This window comes from Pelodiscus sinensis, chromosome 5 (genome assembly GCF_049634645.1).
Source record: "Pelodiscus sinensis isolate JC-2024 chromosome 5, ASM4963464v1, whole genome shotgun sequence".
In the NCBI taxonomy this organism is placed as follows: Eukaryota; Metazoa; Chordata; order Testudines; family Trionychidae; genus Pelodiscus; species Pelodiscus sinensis.
In genome coordinates this window covers 47737038-47759961 of record NC_134715.1, presented here as the reverse complement: position 1 = coordinate 47759961, position 22924 = coordinate 47737038, and the positions used below count along the sequence as shown (strand labels likewise).

The window sequence follows — 22924 nt, the reverse complement described above, 5'->3', positions numbered from 1 at the left end:
GAAGAATATGTGGGAACCACAGGGAAGTGGCCCAGGGAATTATAGCACAGAACAGTTTAATTTTAGGGACATTCTGAATGGCTGCTACTTATAGGGTCTCCAGGCTTGGACTCAGAGTAAATAGTGGGTCCCTCTGTATGAGCCTAGGCAAGTGTCTTGAACTTTGAGGATCCCAGAAGAATCACTGAAATGTAGAGGTCCAGCTGAAGAGCTGGGGCCTGAAAGTTCCTGAGAGAGCAAAGATATTCCCTTCAGTGATTGAGTTTTAAGGCACTGCTCTATTCCAAAGCTTGTGCAAACTGAAAGGAGACATTTTAGAGTACAATGAAAGAGGCCCCAGTTGGACTTGTTCCCTAAAAGGGATTTGCTTTGTTTTTATCGCACAAACTGTGTATGACATGGCGGGAAGGCTGAGTCAAAAATTCCCACCACAAATAAGTAGAAAGAGAATGCAGACACATACACGCACCCGGGGGCATTCAGGAGAGGCGAGTACAGCCCTGTTACACCACCAAACAAAAATACTATAGAAACAGTGCAACTGGCTATTAACTTCTATAGTTTTAGAGTAAATTTCCAGTAGTTCTATTGCATTCTAGTAGAACCAATCTGGATTAATACCATCCCTTTTAATACCATCCATACCTATACGACTCTGCCATAAGACAACGTTTTCTCATGGTTAAGAACATTTCTTGCGCTGGCTAAAACCAAGATGTTCAAAGACAAGTAAAATTACAAATGCATGAATAATATTGTAATTTAACCTGCCCCCAATTTGACTCTCAGGTTCTAGTTCATATTTATAGTTCAATTTTATTTCAAATTTTCAAGCGTCCACCACCACCTCAATATAACTACAATAATTTGGGACTAGTGACAGTCACACATTCAGAGGCTGGTTTCAATTCAGTTGCATCCAGGGATTTTAGATGCTCATTTTGAACATTAAACATCTCTTGAAGTCACACTGGGGTTAAATCCTTTATTTGTGCTGAAATGGAGCTCACAAGACAAGAGGTAGTACAGAATTGCTAAAGTCATTTCCCTGTCCACTTCCTTCCCTCACTGATGGATTGCTTGAAAGTCAGTTTGGACCATGGTTCATATTAGAACAGACTTAGGGCTGCTTTAAATTGACCCCCGCTGCAAAGGCCTCTGAAGAATCATTCAGAAATGGGGTAACCAGGGTGCAGTATACCTCCAGTACATATCCTTTCCTGTAGCCCCTCTCTATATTGTCTGTTTCCCCATCCCTATGAAACTTGGAAATTCCCCCTTGCCAAGAGATTCCTCAGCTGGATGATTAGACCAGATTTATAGCCCCGATGTGTCACTGGAGAGGTACCAAACAGAAAGGATTAATTCTTAATCTGAGAATAGCCTTTTTTGGGGGGGGGGGGGGGGGTGGAGGGAAAGCATTTTATGCTTTTGACTCACTGGATACATAATAGGAATTCTGATATTCCCAATTTCTGCCCTGTTTGAAATCAACGAAGCAGCAATGAACACCATATAAAGAGAATTGAGCTATTTTGCATATTTGAAGATTGAAGAGTCATTACTTATCCAAATCATCTAGTCTTCCTTCCTTATGTATAACAGTACATCTGAAGTTTTTTACTGTCCAGTGCTTGAAATAAGATAGCTGGTACCAAGGTTGGACTCAAAATAGCATTTCACGCACAATCTAAAGCAAGCATATTCTTACTATTTTACCTTCTATTTTAAAATAAAACATCATTGTTTTGAAACATCATGGAATGTCCTTCCTTTTCCAATGAAGCAACTGCTTAAAAGAGACAAAGAATAAGAATTGGCTTGCTAGCTGGAAAACACAAGCTGAAACCTGTGTGTGCCAGAGATGTACAGCTGTGTTTGTGCCCCTGCTGATCCATCTGGATGGATTGCTGATTTGAGGGTGGGTTGGGATTGTAAAAGGAGAACCATTAGTGAGGAAGTTCATAGCACATAGTTTCTACACTTAAATGTATTTTCAAAGCTCTCTCTTTAATCTCGTCTCCTTTTTCAGGTTTTGAGGGATTTTCTCCTCACAGCAAAATAACACTGTGCTAAACAGTATTAAGACATAGATTTCAAAGGGATGATCAACTTTTGCAATATGTAGCCAATATTGCTCTACAGAGAACTCTGCAGAGAGCAGCTCTGCATCATCTGAAGTCAATATGCAAAGTAAGGGAGACTGTATAATTCAGAGGTAGCGCTCCAAGGACCAAAACAGAAAAGAATGCAATTGCAAGGCGCCTTTTTTTTGTTTTTGTTTTTTTATTCATAGCCCTCCTGGGTGTCCTAAAGGACTCTGGGTATGTCTACACTACCCTCCTAGTTCGAACTAGGAGGGTAATGTATGCATACCGCACTTGCTAATGAAGCCCGGGATTTGAATTTCCCGGGCTTCATTAGCATAAGCGGGGAGCCGCCATTTTTAAATCCCCGCTGCTTCGAACCCCATGTAGCGTGGCTACACGGGGCTCGAACTAGGTAGTTCGGACTAGGGTGCCTATTCCGAACTACCGGTACACCTCGTTTCACGAGGAGTACCGGTAGTTCGGAATAGGCACCCTAGTCCGAACTACCTAGTTCGAGCCCCGTGTAGCCGCGCTACACGGGGTTCGAAGCAGCGGGGATTTAAAAATGGCGGCTCCCCGCTTATGCTAATGAAGCCCGGGAAATTCAAATCCCGGGCTTCATTAGCAAGTGCGGTATGCATACATTACCCTCCTAGTTCGAACTAGGAGGGTAGTGTAGACATACCCTCTGTGTTTTGGTATGGTTGCTGTGGAGGCACACTGCCACCAGGCCCACTGATGGGCAAGTCATGCCTGACCAATCTGATTCTCTTCTAAGATGAGCTAACCGGCTCTGTGGACATGGGAAAGTCAGTGTATGTGATATACCTTGACTTTAGCAAAGGTTTTGATATGGACTCCCACAATATTCTTGCCAACAAGTTAAGGAAGTAGGGATTAGATAAATGGACTGTAAAATGGATAGAAAGCTGGCTAGACTGTTGGGCCCAATGGGTAGTGAATACAGGCTCAATGTCAGGTTGGTGGCCAGTTTTTAGCGGAGTGCCCCAAGAATCGGTTCTAGGACGAGTTTTATTCAACATCTTTATTAATGACCTGGATGAGAGGATAGATTGCACCCTTAGAAAGTTTGCAGATGACACTAAGCTAGGGGAAGAGGTAGATATGCTGGAGGGAAGGGATAGGGTCCGGAGTGACCGAGACAGATTAGAGGATTGGGCCAAAAGAAATATGATGAGGTTCAACAAGGACAAGTGTAGAGTCCTGCACTTGGGATGGAAGAATCCCAAGCATTGTTACAGGCTGGGGACCAACAGGCTAAGTAGCAGTTCTGCAGAAAATGATCTGGGGATTACAGTGGATGAAAAGCTAGATATGAGTCAGTGTGCCCTTGTACCAAAAAGGGTAATGGCATATTAGGTTGCATTAGGAGGAGCATTGCCAGCAGATCTAGAGAAGTGATTATTCCCCTTTATACAGCTCTGGTGAGGCAACATCTGGAGTATTGTGTCCAGTTCTGGGCCCCACACTATAGAAAGGATGTGGACACATTGGAGAGGGTCCAGCAGAGGGTGACCAGAGTAATTAGGCGGATGGAGCACATGGTCTATGAGGAGAGGCTGAGGGATTTGGGTTTGTTTAGTCTGTAGAAGAAAAGAGTGAGGGGGAATTTGATAGCAGCCTTCAACTTTCTGAAGGGAGGTTCCAAAGAGGAGGGGGAAAGGCTGTTCTCAGTAGTGACAGATGGCAGAACAAGGAGCAATGGTCTCAAGTTCCAGTGGGGGAGGTCTATGTTGGATATTAGGAAAAACTATTTCGCTCACTTATGTACACTGCAGCTAGTGCCCTCAACTAATGATAGGCCCTGTTGTGCTAGGCACTGTACAGACACCATTACAAAAATGATCCCTGCCCCTTACCCCGCTGAGCACTAATATCCAAGTATAAGATGAGATGGCAGACGACTGCAGCAAATAGGCAGAGGTAGCACACAGAGGCAATATTGGTTGGTATGAACAGCAGCAATCACTGAAATCCAGCTGCCTAATTACTGTCAGCATCTGTCCTGAGGAGCCTACAGTCTAAACAGGGAAGGCAGACAAAGAAGGAAGGGAAAAGGCTTGGGGAGGTAAAGTGATTTCCCCAGGGCCATTCAGTAGGTTAGTGGCAGAGCTGTGTGTCTGTCATAGGGCATTATACTGTTGCCCATCACTGTAATAGCTAATTGCTTTCCACATAAGCTCAAGAGACCTCTCGCTCTTCTCCCTTTCTGGAGTAAGAAGTCAGCTAGGGACCGTATTAATTTTTGATTTTTTAAATTAAAGGGTGGTGAAGTACTGGAATGGGTTACCTAGAAAGATGGTAGAATCTCCTTCCCTGAGGTTTTTAAGTCTCGGCTTGACAAAGCCCTGGCTGGGTTGATTTAGTTGGGATTGGTCCTGCTTTGGGCAATGGGCTGGACTAGCTGGCCTCCTGAGGTCTCTTCCCTCTCTATGATTCTGTGGGGCGAGGGGAGAACAAAGGGAGCAATTGCCTGGTGGCCCAGGCAATTTCATTGCCACACAGGAGGATCCTAGCTGAGATATAGCAGGTACCCCTCCCATCAATGTAGCTCCATCCTGCTGCAGCTCAGTGCTCCTAGGTTACTCCTACTAACTGTGTAGAGCAAGGGCTCCTGGTACTGAGGTCATAGTCAGGGTGTTCCCTTGCCCCTGTACACCACCTGTGCAGAGCAGGGGACAGGAGACTCTGGCTCAGGAGGACTTGTTTCTGTTATTTTCCTAGCAGCCAGCTCACATGCACTCTCTCTCTCTCCCTACCGCTACCCATGTAACCCATTTCCACAGAACAGGAGAAAGGAGACATGCCTTATAGATACAGATCAGGCATCTCTCAGATTTCCCCAGAACCCAACACACACCCCCATGCACTCCCATCTCTGTCACAATCAACTCCCAACACACATCTCCTATAATAATATTATTGTTCGTTCTTGGTACTTCCTGCAAAACACATATTCTCTGTAATTTTAGTCTTTCAAAGTGTGATATGTTAGTGACTTGACTGGTTAATGCATCTAATGTAATTTTTATTTCTCTTACACTTGCATTTAATTTTTGAATGAGTTCTGAAATGCCTAACTTGTCCTGGCTAGCGTAATTATCCCATTGGTAATTCTTAAAAAATATGTATATATTATATCTAGGGTTTTGGTTTTGTTTCTAGTGGTGGTACATGGTCTGCACATGCCTCAGTGCACATAACAAAATGTAGTGATCATATGGATGAAAAAAATTAAGAGGGAATATGCCAGCTGTGCTGGCACAGATCTACCCAAATGTTAGGTGGATCATGTCAGAGGGGGACACTCGTCTATTCTGCCCAGGATCCGAGCATTGCTTTCAGTGGGCCTGTCTGCCAGAAAACTGGGGAAAATCTCATGATGAGGAAGAGCCGTCAAAGGAGCATGGTCCTAATACTTACCATTTAAAAGGGTACAGGGAAGGCGGGAGAGAACTTGAAACCCAAAATAGAGAAAGTCAGAGAAATTTCCTCCAAAAAAACCTATCCTCTTCCAGTTTTCAACATGGGGAAAAAAAACTATCTGGCCCCCATAGTAGAGGAGCATCAGTGTACAATGGTTAGATTTGAGCTTTATTATAACAGAGCCACTGAAGACACATATAGGAAAGGAGACTGCATTTTTATTTAGTTTAGCAAATTAATGTTAAGAGTTTATTGCATATTTATAGTGAAAACTGGGATTTGGAGAGAATGCACTGAAGTGGGGAAACTACTTTCAATCTCCAATTAATTTAGTATCCAAGTTTTGGCAGGATTAGTGAGTAGGAAGATGGGAATAACCTATGTCTGTGACTAAGTGCACACGCTGGATCACCGTCCACCTCCAAGTGGCTAAAATCCACTCAAAGGATAAGTGCCTGCAATTGGGATAAACTAACAGAGTTAACTAATTCCTACTTCCAGCGATAGAGACCTCTTCTTTTGGTGTTCACATCTACTCACTGATAAGATTACTGCTTAATTTCTCCCTTTCTCAATACCTCTTACTCTCCTCTTTTTGTTTTCCCTTCCTCAGGGTTTCTTCAAGAATAATTGAATTGGAGTTGTAGAACAGATTCCTGATGGAATTCAGATAGGACTTTAGATAAGAATATGTGCCATTTGGCACTGGATGAAAAGGAACTCTGAACAAAAGGTTGGATCAACAAGTGAAATGTTCCAGATTTTCATCCTTGTTGTTTGGGGTGTTCTGCTCTCTGCATTTAAGATAAGTATTTTCAGCCTATTTTTAATGCATTGAATAACAATATCTTCTCAGTTTAATTTACATACTATTTCCCTTGTCCAACTTCCTTTTAATAAATATTCTTTTGAAACTGTTCAGTAGATTACCAAGTATCAAGTACCTGTGCAATTTTCTCAAGCCAAATTAAAAGACTAAAATATAGGCATCCAGATCATGTGTAAAAATAATGTCAAAAGACCCAAATGAAGTACGCACCAGTGAGTAGCAGAAAACTAAAGAAGCTCTAAACCAGTTGTCTCACTTGTAGATTTGTGCAGAATGCAGGTCACATGGATAATGTTTTGAATTATGTTTGGTCATGGGTATGAGAACTGACCTTAAAATCAAAGGTTAACTGTTTAACTTATCTCCTTCTGAATTCAAGCTTTGCTAAAGCTTTCCTTTTTAGGATAAAATATGAAGAACCAGCTAGGAGAAACTAATATAAACCTTTTACAAATGGACCAAGATACTTACTGGTGCCAGACTGTGAAAATAAAATGCAAGACTTAACCACTTTTAGAGCAAAGTCAACCCTGGCAAAAGTGGGCCCATATGAAGTGACTTCCAGATTTTTATTTATGAATAGATGATGAATTTGGCACACACAATTAGAGGGTGCTTTGACAATTTGTGTTGTGTTCAACATTATTAGTCTGAATCTATTTTACTTAAACAATCAAACAAATGGGAGTTACTTTATGAAAAGACAAGATTGGACCAAAAAAAAAAAAAAAAAAAAAAAAAAACCTATTCATTATTGTTGTATAAGAGGATAAACAAGTGGGTTTTTACATTTTTAAAAGGATTACATTTTTGGAGGAAAAATAAATTACAGATATGGTCACTTAATACTTTGGTTATGAACCGTACTGAGGTTCACCTGTAACTGAAGTAGAAAAGGAATTATCCTACAGATTATTTACCTATTGATGAGCTAATACTTTTGCTATTTGGTCTTGTATTCAGTGCAAGATCACTTTCTAATTTCCTAAGAGGTCATCTAGAACAGTTTATAAATTTGTAATATAAATACCTGCCAGACATGTGCAACTGTTCATGTTTTTCAAAACAATTCCCTTCCTTATGGCAGTATGTATTTTGTCCCTTAAATAAGAGTCCCATATATCTATATTTTACCACTGCTTATCTTTTTGGAAGACACAGCCAGGCTGATTGCGTAGGTGGATGAATAAAGCTTCTAATACTTTTCTCCACTTCAATTAACATAACAAAGTCAGGTTTCTGCCCCTCTAATTCTTTGCAAAGCTGATATTTTCAAACCTTCCCATGGCCATTATTACCTCACTTTTAATTCAAAATTCTAACCAGATCCTGCTTTTCAAATATATGACAAAACAACATAACTATGGAAACAGATTTTAAATTGTCATGTAAATTTTACCAGTATTAGCTTTAAGTTTTTTATAGATTTAAAATATTCATTGTTCTTAAGCTTCTTATTTATGAAGGCAATGCATGTATTTGGAATAATAGAGAATTTGAAGAGATTAAAGTAGTATTAATTTTACAAAATCCCTTTATTTTAAGCCAATAGAAAGCAGGTTTTCATTTTGTTTCTATATCAGTAATCACAGAGAAGCTTACTGAGGTGCTCTGGATTTAGACTAATCGTGCCCTTTCAATCAGGTATCCTGTAAAATTATCTTGATTTAGAGTACATGTAAACATGAAAGCAAATCACAAGAAAATATATGTAAGCGGTGTCTGAATCAATGCTTCCAATGCAGCCAGCTGGAAGGGGAAAGGAATCCTGGGTGTGGTTATGCTCACTCAGTTGTTCAGCCCTGTAAGGTATTTAACTGTTGTTTTGTAAATACGATTCATGCTGGAATGGGAAAGAAATCCTGGGTGTGGCTATGTAAATACAGTTAGGTCAGTGTTATAGGACGGATAGTCAATTGTTAGAATGGTATTTTGCCTATTGTAACTAATTTGGCTGTTGTGGGGTCACAAACTCTAAGGGCACATCTAAACTAGTTTTTTTTCCCCAAAAGGAGATATGCAAATTCAGTGCTAATTTGCATATCTTCTTCCAATTACATTTTTGAAAGCTGGTCTTTCGAAAATGAAAGTTGTCTGCACGCTTTTTCGGGGAAAAAAACTTTTTCAAAGAACCACGTAAACCTCCTTTTTTTTAGGAAGAGTGTTTTTTCAAAAAAGGGTTTTTTCCCCCCCAAAAAAACCTGCATCCAGACTACTTTCACTTTTAAAAATGCGATCTGAACAAGATATGCAAATTAGTGCCAAATTTGCATAACTCCTTAAAAAAACTACTCTAGACATGCCCTTTATGTAGGAATTCCTCAGCAACAGGAGGGCAGCTGGCAGGAGTGGCCAGTGGGAGTGGCAGCAGGGCGGCTGGCAGGAGCAAGCAGCTGGCAGGAGCCGTGGTGAGTTGCCAGTGGAGTGGGTGAGACACCTTCTACCTCTACCCCTCCAGAATGGGAGGAATGCTCTGCAAATCATTTCTGAGCTCTGCTCTGACTATAGGCAACAACTGTGAGTGGGGTACAGAAAAAGGTTGGCCATGTGAATGGAACACTTACATTGCTAGACTTGTGAGCCTGAGAGGCAAAGGACATTGCTCAATCCACTTGAGCTGGGACGTTTGTGGTCTGTGGTGTTTTTCTAAAGTAATGCCACGTTACTTCTCTCCCTCTTATTAAAAGTTTCTTTTCTATGCTCAGACTCTGTGCTTGTGAGTAGGTATGTCTACACTGCAGCATTTTTCCGGAAAAACGATACTTACTTCCACACTGCTATTGCATTCTTTTGACAGAAAGTTGAAAGAACTGAGGTGTTTTTCCAACAGTGGTAAACCTTTACGAAGAAGCAGCCTTTTTCCAAAAAACCTTTCGGGAAAAGCCATGTGTGGATGCAGAAGAAGAAGTTCTTTTGAAAGAAGAGGCCTCCAGGGAATAACACGGGTGCCCTAGTGGGCACTCTGTCCATACTAATCACAACTTAAATGCGAGATAGTGTCCACATAGATTGGGTGCTATCTTTTGAAAAAGCACATCACTTTTTCATCGCACTTTTGCTGTGTGGACGCTCTCTTTTGAAATAAGCTTTTCCAGAAGATCTCTTCCAAAAGCAGCTTGCAATCTAGACATAGCCTCAGAGGTGGCTCAGGGGTGTATGTGAATTTCCCAGGTGTACTGGGTGGGGGCTCGAGCCAGTTTTACGTAGGGTGGATGAAAAGATACCCCTACATATCGAACACAGCCCTGGCTCCTGCTGGCACTACCTGGCAGAAGGGCTACATATAATTAGGACTTGGGGCAAATAAAAATCCAAAGGAGGCTACCCAACTCTCCCTTTTCTGTCTCTCCCTCTCCCATTATCCCTCAAGAGAGGGAGATGTGCACATTTTTTGCAGAGAATGTAATTATTCATTCTTTTGAAAGAATAGCATGTGATGTTTCAGATATGTGAGACCAGTATGGCAGTATTAGTCTTAGCCTTTAAGGATCATGAATGTGCAAATTCATTACACTGTATTATCTCTTATGTCCAATATAAAGTTTGTTTCTTCTTTTTCATATAAAGGATTCTCATATGTTTATTTAATTCTATGAACTGTTTATCATTTTTATCACCTTTAATTAGAGAAGGAAATGGCAGTGCACTATAGAAAATGACTTCAGCCTCTTCCTTAACTAGCCATACCTTACCAGACTATAACAAAACAGAGAAAGGAAACAAATTATTGGGTTTAGTTTTAAATTATACATCTAATAAAATTCAAAGATTATATATAAACAGCATGTAATGCAATTTACACATTTAAAAATATATAGGTTATAACTAGAAATAAATGTGATTTGTCCCCTTTCCAATACTAAACTTCTAGGCTGTGTCTACACTGCACCCCTTTTCCGGAAAAGGGATGCAGATTAGACACTTGGGAATTGCGAATCCACGGGGGATTTAAATATCCCCCGTGGCATTTGCATTTACATGGCTGTCGCTTTTTTCCGGCTTGGAGATAAGCCGAAGAAAAGTGCCAGTCTAGACGTGATTCTCCAGAAAATAAGCCCTTTTCCAGAGGATTTCTTATTCCTACTTGAGAATCGCATCTAGACTGGCGCTTTTCTCCGGCTTATCCCCAAGCCGGAAAAAAGCGGCAGCCATGTAAATGCAAATGCCATGGGGGATATTTTGGTGACAAAACATGCCAGTGTAAACAAGGCATGAGAAGCATACCCCAATTTTTACTAATAAACGTAATTCTCCATGATCTCACCAAGTAACACACAAGAATTTGAGAAGTTTTCCAGAGTTAGTCTATGTTGCTAAAGGCAATTGATCATGCACACTGTCACTCAAAAGACTGAAAGATTAGCACCTGAGGTGATACAAAACTTTCTAACTAGTATTATGGTTCTGTGGACTTACAGATGTGACAGAAGGCTTTAGTTATCATTCCATGGAAGAATGTTTTACTCTTAGAGAAATCGTAAATCTAGAATAAAGCAGGAACACAATTAAAAATTCATTTTACTGTTTGTAATGGTCCTCCTAGATATATTCCAGTAATGTCTTGGGAGACTCTCATTCCTCCTCTTTTGCACGAACGCTCTCTCTTTCCTTTGGAGACTGTCAAACATCATCAGGGGAGGTTTTCCTTTGTGAGTTCAAGCTTCAAAAAGCACACAGGATGCTGTCAGTTCTGTGCTTGAAAGCATTTCTGACTTAAACATATTGTGTTCTGACATTAAACTGAATTTTATTTTGAATCCACAGTCTGTAAATGATCCTATGATGTTATCTTTTTGAGCAATGCATCAGACAGATGCTCTGATGTAGTATTTGAAAGATGTTGCATTCTAAGTCAGAACTACAGCCATGGCGGCACATTTATATAGGACAAACAGTATAACAATGGTGAAACAGATATAAGGATACATACTAGCCAACCAGAAATGATGAGCTCTTCTCCATAGCTTATGGCAAAGAACCCAAAGTAGTGCATAATGTTTAGTGTTGGGTGGAAGACAAAACAGAGGAGGAACTTATACTACAATTAAAAAAAAAAGCATTTGTAGTTCTTACATCTATTTAAAGCATGAAGCTCATTGTCCAGTGAGTTCCTAACTAGATACTGCTTAAATAAGAACAGTAACAAACAAGAGGGAATCAATGTAAATTTTACAGCCATAGTCACTTGTCCCAGCAATGAGCCATCCTGATTTGTCCTGATCTGGTAGAACCAAGGGCCAGTACAGATTGTGATAAATCATCAGGCCCAGCTAAGCCTGGGTATATAGTTTGTACTATAGGTTGGACCTCTCTGATCTGGCTCCCTTCAGACTTGACCAGTCCCAAACAAGAGAATTTGCTTAACCAGGAGAGGTCCCCTGCCACTTACCCTCAAACTCTCCACCTGATCAGCACTGCCAATGCTCTTTTGTCTGAGCTGGCACCTTGCCTACAGCACCTCGCCACCCCCAACCTGCTACTTTGGCCAGATTGCTCACCCAGCTGCCACTGACTCTGGCTCCAGTACTGCAGCTGCAGGCTGCTGTGGGTTTCTGAGGCTCTGGCTTCCTGCTGCTATGGGCTGTCTAGGACTCCAGCCCTGGTCCCATGTAGCCGTGTGCTGCTGGGGGCTACTAACATAGGGCTCTAGCCCTGGCCCCACGCTGACATGGGTGGCCAGAGACTCTGGCCCTACTCCTGCAGTGCTGCAGGGTGCTGGGGGCTGCTGCCACAGGGCTCTGACTCTGGCCGCAGTTCCACACTGCAATGGGCTGCCAGGGACTCCAGCCATCTCCCTCACTTGCTGTGGGCTGCTAAAGGGTCCTTGGAGCTCTGGTCTTGTGCACTGCCACAAGGCTCTGGCACTATCCCCTGCCTGGGCTGCTGGCCCCGCTGCCCACCCTGCTGTCCCTGGCCCCAGGAGGCCCTCCTGCCATTAGGCTCCTAGGCGCTCTATTCTAGGAACATCTGTGGTTCTGCCAAATCACGGATGTTGCCAGACCAGAGAGTGCCAGTTTTCAGAGGTGCAATCTGTACAGGCTACATGTTCCACAACCATAAAGAAGGCTAGAGATATCACTAAGCCAGATTCTATGCAGCCAATATTACTGTGTCTCTTGATCGTAGTCATATATTTAATGCTACAGTTCTAAGATGTATATATACCATTTCCTACCTAATATAATACACCAAACAGATGAAAATATTTACTCTCTGCAAAGAACACATAGGCCTTTTGCACTGGAACATTAATAAGAAAACCTGAATGCAATTCTGGCTTGACCCAGACATAAAGGAAACACATTAATCAACATAATATACAACACTTTGGCTGCCAAAATAATAGTCCAAGAAAATGGACTGACTACTTCCCCTGAGCCCCTGCCCACAGCACACAAATGGAAAACCTCTTTATAGTAGATGAGCCTAAATGGCCCTTTTGCTCTTCTTCTATCTCAGCTTACTATTTATAGGTACTATTTATAAGAGGGTCCATCCCCCCCAGCTCTTACAAGGTCTCCTTAGAGCTAGAGGAGTCATCAAAGGCATGACCTAGCACTAAGATGGACTGTCATTACTCAAGATGGGAAACACCCTGCAACAAGTATCCTGGGAAACACACAGCAAATCAAGGCCAGCCAAGCACTCTCCCACAGCTCAGTGACTCTTTATGGAGGGAGGGAAGGGGGAAGGCAAAACAGAGCTGAATTTTCAATATCTTCTGACCACCATAATTTCCTTTGTTATTTAGTGTAAATAAAAGATACTGTACATATAGGTACACAACTCTGTGAAGAAAGCCCTTCATCCATCACTGAAATCTACACAAGTAGGCTGTGTCTACACTGAACCCCTTTTCCAGAAAAGGGATGTAGATGAGACAAGTCAGAATTGCAAATGAAGTGGGGTATTTAAATATCCCCCACTTCATTTGTATAAACATGGCTGCCGCTTTTTTCCGGCTCGGGGCTTTGCCGGAGAAAAGCTCCAGTCTAGACAGGATCTTTCGGAAAATAAACCCTTTTCCAAAAGATCCCTTATTCCTATTAAAATCAGGAATAAGAGATTTTTTGGAAAAGGGTTTATTTTCCGAAAGATCCCGTCTAGACTGGCGCTTTTCTCTGGCAAAGCCCCGAGCCGGAAAAAAGCGGCAGCCATGTTTATACAAATGAAGCGGGGGATATTTAAATACCCCACTTCATTTGCAATTCCAACTTGTCTCATCTACATCCCTTTTCCGGAAAAGGGGTTCAGTGTAGACACATCCTACTTGTGTAGATTTCATTTAAATCCCCTGCTTCATTTGCCATTCCGACTTGTCTCATCTGCATCCTTTTTCTGGAAAAGGGGTTCAGTGTAGACACATCCTACTTGTGGAGATTTCAGGGATGGATGAAGGGCTTTCTTCACAGAGTTGTGTACCTATATGTACAGTATCTTTTATTCCTGATTTTAATAGGAATAAGGGATCTTTCGGAAAAGGGTTTATTTTCCGAAAGATCCCATCTAGACTGGCGCTTTTCTCCGGCAAAGCCCCGAGCCGGAAAAAAGCGGCAGCCATGTTTATACAAATGAAGCGGGGGATATTTAAATACCCCACTTCATTTGCAATTCCGACTTGTCTCATCTGCATCCCTTTTCCGGAAAAGGGGTGCAGTGTAGACACAGCCGTAAGGTTTAGAAAAAGGAACAAGTCTCTTTGTGGATTTCATTTTCAGAGAAGCATTTGGTGTCTTTAGGTGGGTCCTCAGAGTCCTGGTGCTGCTCCCTGTGCTGGCTAGGAGGGTCTTGGGTGGCTTGTGGCTGTGCCATGGCCTCTAGCACTGAGAGCCACATGGTCAAGATGCTGCTGCAAGGCCGACTTTCTGCCTCAAAGCTATTCCAGCCTGCAGTTTTAAGAGCTGGCAGGAGTCAGGAACTATAGAGCTGTGATTAGTGACGATGAAGTGTCCAGCAGGACACCTGTGCTTTTTCCTGGAGGCCTCCTCTTTCAAAAAACCTTCTTTTTCCGCTTCCATACACACCTTTTTCCAAAAGAGCGCTTTCAGAAAAGTCTTTCTTCCTTTTAGAATGAGGTTTGCTAATGTCAGAAAAACCCGTGTTCTTTCAATTTTCTTTTGAAAGAACACAATAGCAGTGTGGACGTAAGTGAAGTTTTTTTCAGAAAAATTGCCATTTTTCAAAAAAAAAAAAACCCTGCAGCCTAGAAGCACCCTAAACTGCTATATTGAGAATTTGTTCACATGTACCCTGCCTGGGTACCTGTTTCTATTTATTTACAACATTGTTTTGTTTTTTCAGTGGGGTACTGATTGCCATTCATTCTATTAAGAAAGACAGAGGAAGAAATCTAAGTAAGGACTGGAATGTTAAGCAACCTGGTTGAACAACAGGTTCTGTGCCTGTTTATTTCCCATAGAATTCCCAATGGAAAGAACTATTTACACCAAACACTCATTAAGCAGTTAAAAAAACCTGACTGACAGGTCTCAAAATAGAATGGTTAATGGGGAATAATGACTGAATGAGTGGGCTTCTGCAGGGATTGGTTCCTGCCTCTATTCTAGTTAATATTTTGTAATCAATGACCTGGAAGAAAACATGACAATCTTTATTGATTAAGTTTGCAGAGGATGCAAAGTTTAGGGAAGAGGTCATTGAAAAGGACTGGGAATAATACATATTCTCCTGGATTACTGTAACTTGGGCACAAGAAAAATACATGATACAATAAAGTTAATAAGTGATTTTATTCCCAATAGCTAAGAGCCTATGTGAGGAAGAAGTAATTTCTTTGGTTGGTTGGTTGGTTGGTTGGTTCAATTCAGGATACTACCTCACCCACCTCTAATATCCTGAGATTGACTGAGCTACAACTATACATTACATGTACATTAGGAAGAGAAATCTGATAATAGCAAGTTCTTCAAGTTCTGTAGACAGAGGTATTACAAGATCCAATGGTAGAAAATTAAACTAAGCAAATTCAGACTAAAAGTAAGGAGCACATTTTTGACACTGTGGGGAAAATATACCAATTAATCTTTTGTCCAAAGGCTGTGGTTGAACCTCCATTACTGGATATTTTAAAATCAAGATTGATTTCTTTTAAAGGGAATGCTCTAGTTCAACTACAGATATTGGACTTGGTCTGCAAGACCAAGCTGGAAATGTCACAACTCATGAAGATTTACTGCTTCAGGTCAAAATGGAAATACCCTGAGAAAAGGTTTTCTTGCAATATTACTACATGTATGCTTTCCATGACAGGCCAAAACCAGAACATGAAGAGCTGCCCCCACATATGCATGTTAAAGTTATTAACACAATTATTGAATCAAACCAATAAAAAACTTTAAATATTTGGTAAACATTTGATCACTTCTTGTTGTATCCAATCACCAATTGACCTTTCACTTAGCAGATGTGGTAATGTAAATCTCAAAAGCACAACTTTTTACTGTTGATGGGAATGATTTAGAATCTTCTCACTGTTGCATCCAGTGTACATGTAAGATTCTGAAATGTCCATCTAAGAGAAACCATCAGGAAAATATTTGGCTTGCATATTTTCTATTTAAGATATGGTTAATACCAAATGGTGAGGTGGGTGAGCAAAAACCAAAAAAGGTGTTTTTGTGAAACAAGAGCAATAAATCAAAATCAAAATTACCCTAGAGTAATAATAAAGGCTTAAAGGTGTCCTCAATCAAAATTCAGTTCTTAGCCTCATTTTTTTTTTATAAAGTTTGTGAGGTTTTTTTTCAAACCAAGTGAAAACATAAAAAGCAGCATGATGTATATTTTCTTTTGCTTTGGATGGACCACATTTTCCTGTGTTTTAGTTGTATCTACAGTTGGTGAAATGATTCTATTTGTTGTATTTTAAGGTGTTCTTAATGCAGCTTTCATTCTATGCCAATGTAGCATAGCTTCCTGCTTTGTAACAACTTCACTACATGTGGAGTCTTTATGCTGCAGATCAAAAACAAGAGAAAAGAATGGCAAATATATTTTCCTAGGTGTTAGCTAACATGTATTTCCCCAGAATAATGGAGTCCAGGGTAGCTGGCAGACATGCTTGCAAAACTTCAGCTCTCCAATGCTGGCCCAGTTTCAATTTAGTCATTCTTCCCAGCACCACTATGCCGCTCCACAGTGGCAAGTGGGACTCTCAAACCACACTCTGATTAGAATGGCATTAAAAAGAAATCAGAGAGAACTCTTCACCTACACACTGGTATTTTTTCTGTAGCACAGACCCAGGTTCACGTTGCTGAAAACAAACAATTAGAAATCAAATCAAAGAGCTAGATGGCCTTGTGATTGAATATCACGCTAAAATATAAATTGTAACAATACAAAGTATAGTCTGCCCAATGCAATGAATGAGGCTTCATGTTTTTTGGCCATGCCAAGGCTTTAGTAAAATTAAAAAGTGGTGTAATGCTTTTATGGGGATGTTATGTTGTATTAGTATGCAGTGACATGTAACAACATGGCATCTATAATGTGTGCAGTTGGTCTTGTTTACAGACCCTGATAACAGCGGCTAGCAATAGCTTGTGAAAAGCCATTATACACTTGCCCATAAAGCCACACAAAATTTTCATTATGTTTCACTCAAAAAATGCTTGTTTTGCAGGATGGAGTCCATGTCAATAAAATGGATTGGGTGTCACTTAAACCAAGTGACGTTCTAATCTCCTGGAGGCTTGTGTCCTTAATCTCTACAGGACATGAGTCAGTTTAGAAGCATGAGCTGTTCTCACAGGTAGCAACTATTGAGCTCTTTAATGTAAATTCAAAGGCAAAGCTTATCAGTGTGTTTCAGAAATTGCTTCAGTGTGGTTGCTGTCTATAGGAAAAAAAATCCCCACACATCACCCCCAAATCCCTGGGCAACTTCCAAGCTGTCACTGTGCCCGCAAGAACCTTTTAATTATAAAGAAATTGGTTTTCGTGATATGTGCCCTGTGACCAATTGGATTAGAGGCATTTCTTCTGGCTATTATTAAGCTAACTTGACTATTACCCTTGTGTAGTTAAGCATGATCAAAATACAAATATAGGAAAGCATCTCTATTATGAGCTATCCTATAGTGCTCTTGCAGACCTAATTTTTTCAGTTTGTTCAAAAGAAGAAGCAATAACTAGTAATATTATAATAAATGGCCAGATTAGTGGGTTCAGGATCAAGGATGTTGAAGCTCAGTCTGAGTTACAAAGGCTACAGAATGTTTCCATTTGCCTGGGTAACATCAGCTGCATAGTTATTATTATAGAATAGGTAGAGTCAGTAAATGTTTGCAGACAACCTGTGACTCTTCAGAGGGGTCCAAGTGCTAAATGATTTTTCCTTAACATATTTCCAAATACTCTTACTAAAAAGAAGTGTTCTATTATATCATCCTTTCTTTTGCATCCCACTTTCTAAACATCAGGTTATACACAGTTTGTGCTCAAATGCTGTAAATTAAAGAAAAGCATAGCTCCTGTCAGTCAGTATTTTTTTCTATTTATTTTAGTTGAGGCAAACCAATCCTTCCAAGTTCGTGAGCTAAAGACACTAATGAAGAGGAGGAGGAAGATGGTCATCTTCATGCATGTCTTTACTGGGTTTGCCTTCCCCTGAAATTATCAGTTGGAAATGGCATAAACATGAGGCAATATAAACTCCATTCACAGCTGCCTTGCTTTTTTGTCGTCATTTATTGACATCAGTGCAAAATGGTGTAAAAATGCTACTATTCTGCTTTTGAAGTATTTATACCCAATTTGACCTGGAGATAATTACTATATATAATGTAGATTAAATGAGGATTGGGAACCTCCACTGGAAAGTCATTTAATGCCCTGTAAAATGGGGGAAGGGACCACACTGGGTAAAATCAGGGGGAACACATTAAGGAGTAGGATCAGGGTGATGCTATTTTAAAGTAAGTTAATGGGTTTTTTTTTTCAGCAGGGTAGATTCTTATGAACAGGAGGAAAAAATTAAAAGAACATACTTTAAAATGTGCTGCACCTTCAAAGTATTTTCAGCAAATGAATTAGAGCATTCTCAACTTCTTTTGGACGGGACACCACATACAGGATGTTCTTATACTGCAATCACAGGATATGAAGGCGCTTGGATAACAAGTCTGAGTTTTTGCAATTTGAAAATCCCTTTTAGGGGGATTGTGTGTGTCCTAGACTGCACTGTATCCCATTAACATGTCTTTTGTTAAAGAATATAAGGGAGGTTCAGGTGAGGGGTAGAGGTAGAGGGCTATCACAGACCTTGGAGTGATATTGGACCCCTGAGCAGTTCTGCAAATAAAGATGAGGTGAACAGAAAAAGGATACTCTCCCTTCCCCCCTCCCCACTCCAGCAGCAGAAATGGTGGTGTTAATCTGCTCTGTGGGCTTTATCTGTGGCCCTCATCACTAATATCAGAGTGCCATAGCATAAACAAATGTATCCTCATAACATCCCTGTGAACTAAGTGCATATCACGTTTGACTTGTGTGTGTGAAGTAGAGATATGGGAAGGTCACACAAGGGAGTGTATGTAGGGCTCTCCCTTTTCTTCTATAACTGAGCAAGGCATAGGCCACAATCTGACAAAGATAATTCAGTGTCAAAGGCAGGAAGAGAACATGGGTTTCTTAGATTCAAGATCAGCGTGGAAGGGCATATCTATGCTTATTTGTAGATAGGTAGAGCTGCAATTGATACAGTGGTTGTCGATTTAGCAGGTCTGGTGAAGACAGGCTAAATCAATGAGAATGTACTCTCTCCTCAATTTGTGTACTCCATATCTCATAGAAGACTAAGGGAAGTTGGTGGGAGAGTGTCTCCCATTGACATGGCACAGTGCAGGCACCATGGTAAGTGTATTGAGCTATATCAACTTCAGTTATGTTATGCATATAATTGAAGTAGCACAGCTTAGATTGACTCACCACAGTAATATAGACCAACCCTTGACCACATGATGATTCCTGCCAAGGGATTAGCTATATATTTCAAAACAAACATTTGCTACAAATATAAGTACTTAATCTCTAGCACATGTATTAACCTAATCAAACCACTAGTAACACATATTTTACATAAGGAGAATGCATAACCCCTCTCTTGAGCACAGTATAGAAAAAAAGCCATGCTTAAAAGGTTAAAAATCATTGGACAATTCTCATCAAATTTGATTTTGTCAGCGTGTAAGTGCTCACCGTTCTAAACATATTCACTCAGCCTTCTAGTTCTGGATTGCAACAGACAAAGTAAAGAAATAATGAGGAGTCTCGTGGCACCTTACAGATTAACAGATTTATTAGGGCATAAACTCTCTTGTATAAAACCCAATTCATCAGATGAATTGGAGTGGAAGTTACAGGGGTATATATGAGGAAGAAATTGCTTGTGTTAATGAAGTTAATCAAGTCAGGGTGGTTGTGGCTCATTCACAGCATTTGGTGTGGCGATGTGAATATCCAGAGAGAAAAATGCATTTGTAGTGCATTAACCAGTTGAGATCCTTAGTCAATCCTAAATTGATCATGTTGAATTTCCAAATGAATTCTAGTTCAGCTATCTCCCTGATATCAGGTTTTGAAATTCTTTTGTAGAAAGATGGCTACTTTCAAATCCATTATTGGATGTCCAGGGAGGTTAAAGTTTTCCTTCACAGGTTTGTGTGTGTTACTGTTTCTGAGATCTCATCCACTTATCCTTTGGCACAGAGACTGGTTTGGCCAATACACATGGCAGGTGAGTATTGTTGGTACTTGGTGGTACAGCCTCTCTCCGAGTTACGAATGAGTTACGGACCAAACACTTGGCCGTAACTCAAGCTGTTTGTAACTCGGACTCCATTGAGTTACACGCAACCGCGCTGTTCGTAAGCGTGGGTCGCATTCATAACTCAGGGACCACCTTTACGACCGCTCCATGGGAGCTTTGGTCGTAAGTGCGAATGATCGTAACTCAACCATTCGCAACTCGGGAAGAGGCTGTATATATAATGTTAGTGGATGTGCAGGTGACAGCTGAGTTGAAAATCATTTGCAAATTCAACACTATCCACTTGAGATCCTTATTCAATCCTAACTGGTTAATGCACTACAAAGGCAATTTCCTCTCTCTGTATATTCATATCTTTACATGAAATGTTGTCAGTAGGGAAGTGAACTACTAGTCAGCTATCTGATAAGTAAATGCTTATCAGAGAGTCAACAGGCTAGTTGACTAGTCGCTTTTCCCTCCTTGCTGCCTCTATCAGAAAGAGGTGAGGGAGTGCTGCAAAGTGTCAGTGCCAGATCCCGGGCTCCACGTGGTGCTGCCACTTTGAAATGCCACATGCAGCCCAGGTTACCCAGCTGGCCCCAGGCTGCAGGTGGCATTTCAAAGTGGCAGCACACGTGGAGCCCGCAGTCATCTGGGGACTACCTCGCTAACCCTGGGCTCCATACAGCGCTGCTGCTTTGAAATGCCACAGGGAGCCTGATACCAGTCTCCCCATGGCATTTCAAAGTGGCAGTGCTACATGGAGCTTGGGGTCAGCTGAGGGCTCCCACTATGACCCCGAGCATCATGCAGCTTTTACATACCAAAAGGGAGCATGAGGCCAGTGAGGGACCTTTTGATTCCCTCGCTGGCCACAGTCCTGGTGCTGTTGCTATGTATCACAGGTAGAAGTGCCCTTATCGACTAATTGAATAGTTTATGCAAATTGCATAGACTATTTGATTAGCGAAATAATCAAAATTTTAAATCCCTTGTTGTGAGTGAGCCACTTCCACCCTAACTTGATTAGCCTCATTAAAACAAGCAACTTCTTCTTTATATATACTCCTTGCTTTGTAACATCACTCCAGTTCATCTGACAAAATAAGTTTTACCCACGAAAGTTTATGCCCTAATAAATCTGTGCCATAGGACTCCTCATTGTTTTTTACAGATACGTACTAACGTGTCTACCTCTAAAGAATTAATGACATTCTGTAACAAAATAATCTATGTCATGCCAGTGTAGCTACAGTGAATTGGCTTGGGTATCACAAACATCCACTAATTTAAGATTTTTTTTTAGATCATGTATTTTACAACTAGCATTTTCCCCTGTAACAAGATATCTTCTTCCCATATTTCACACCACTTTGAACTCATTTGGCTTTTTTTAAAATCCTTTTTTTCGGCTCAAATAGATGTCTTCTATGGAAACTACGAGCAAGGATAAATACATTTAGAATCTTTAATTGGAAATGTCTCCAGCCAAACATATTTTTAATCATTTTATTTGGCAACTGTTAAATTATCCAAATCCTATCCTGTTTCTACACTCTGCTAGTGTTATATGAAACAGTTCATTCACAAACCAAAATACTCATTCATTGTTCTGGAATACCCAAGAGAAAATGTTTTTAAAAGCCTCTCATATCCCCTGTTTTATTTCCTTCTGAATTTGTGATGATGGCAAGTCTCAACATGATAGGAAGTGCTTAAAGTTCATGAATCTGGAACTAGCCAAAAAATATATTGACCGTAAATTGACTCAGGTTCAGATTATTTACTGTTGTTCTGATTTACACTCTCTGAAGCTCCCAAAACAGCATGTTTGCTCATCATGCACAGAATATAAAAATGCCTGCCAAGTTATAAAATATCTGCCTTTTAAATACTTATAAGCTTTATATGCCAATAAATGCATTGGCTGAATGCATAATACAAAGTCTATTCAGTGGAGACACTGCTACTGGAGCAAACAATAAAAGAACTCTTATTTTGGGTGGACGGGGGAAACTGTTAAAATATAACTAATAAGTAGGGCAAAACATGCAATTTTTAGATGATTTTTAAATCAAAAAGGCTTGGTTTGGCTTAGGAGACTACTTCGGGCACTGACATTTGTCTCCAGAGTGTTCACATTTTAACATACTTCTGATGCCTTCCAACTCATGTTCAACAATCGGAAAATACTTTTTGCTTAGAATGAAAATTGCTCATGAATGCTGCTGCTGGGTTAGATTTACTATCTTTCTACACCTGTTTCTAGACAGTAAAGGCAATAGTCAGACTGACAAGTCCTTGGTGTATTTGGACAAAGAGATGAATAGACAGAAATGCCTCGAGGGCCAAATACTGAATATATATATATATATATATATATATATATATATATAAATACAACAAAACAACTCTGCTTGGAACTGAAAAAAAAATCTGACAGAGATGGTTTACAAAGTGATGGCATAACCTGTTAACAGATGTGCAAAGTTTAAAGCAAAACAACTCCAATATGATGTTCAGGTAAGTTGGTACCAGGTACACAAAGCACTTATACAAATAATCATGTTATTGAAGCCACAAATATGTCAACAGCAAAAAGCAAACAGTCATAGACTGAAAGTCTTTAGTGTCAATGTTGGTTGTGCCTATACTGAAGCATCTCTTGTAAATCTTAGTTTAGATTGTCTTTTTTGTATGGGTTGATCTTTTATTTTAGATTTTATCTTTCACTGGAATGTATTTCCAAAGGAAATCAACATGTCACCCATTAATGTGACTTTA

At 40.4% G+C, this 22924-nt stretch overlaps 2 long non-coding RNA genes across 3 annotated transcripts in view; both read right to left on the bottom strand.

The window, feature by feature from the left end:
• Positions 1 to 22924, bottom strand: part of LOC102456034 (uncharacterized) — a 232765-nt gene that overhangs the window by 79581 nt on the left and 130260 nt on the right. The gene's annotated exons all lie outside the window — the stretch shown is intronic.
• Positions 10799 to 22924, bottom strand: part of LOC142829429 (uncharacterized) — a 60186-nt gene continuing 48060 nt past the window's right edge. The window contains exon 3 of the long non-coding RNA XR_012903833.1: positions 10799 to 11026. This is a non-coding gene — a long non-coding RNA (uncharacterized LOC142829429). The remainder of the gene's footprint in view (positions 11027 to 22924) is intronic.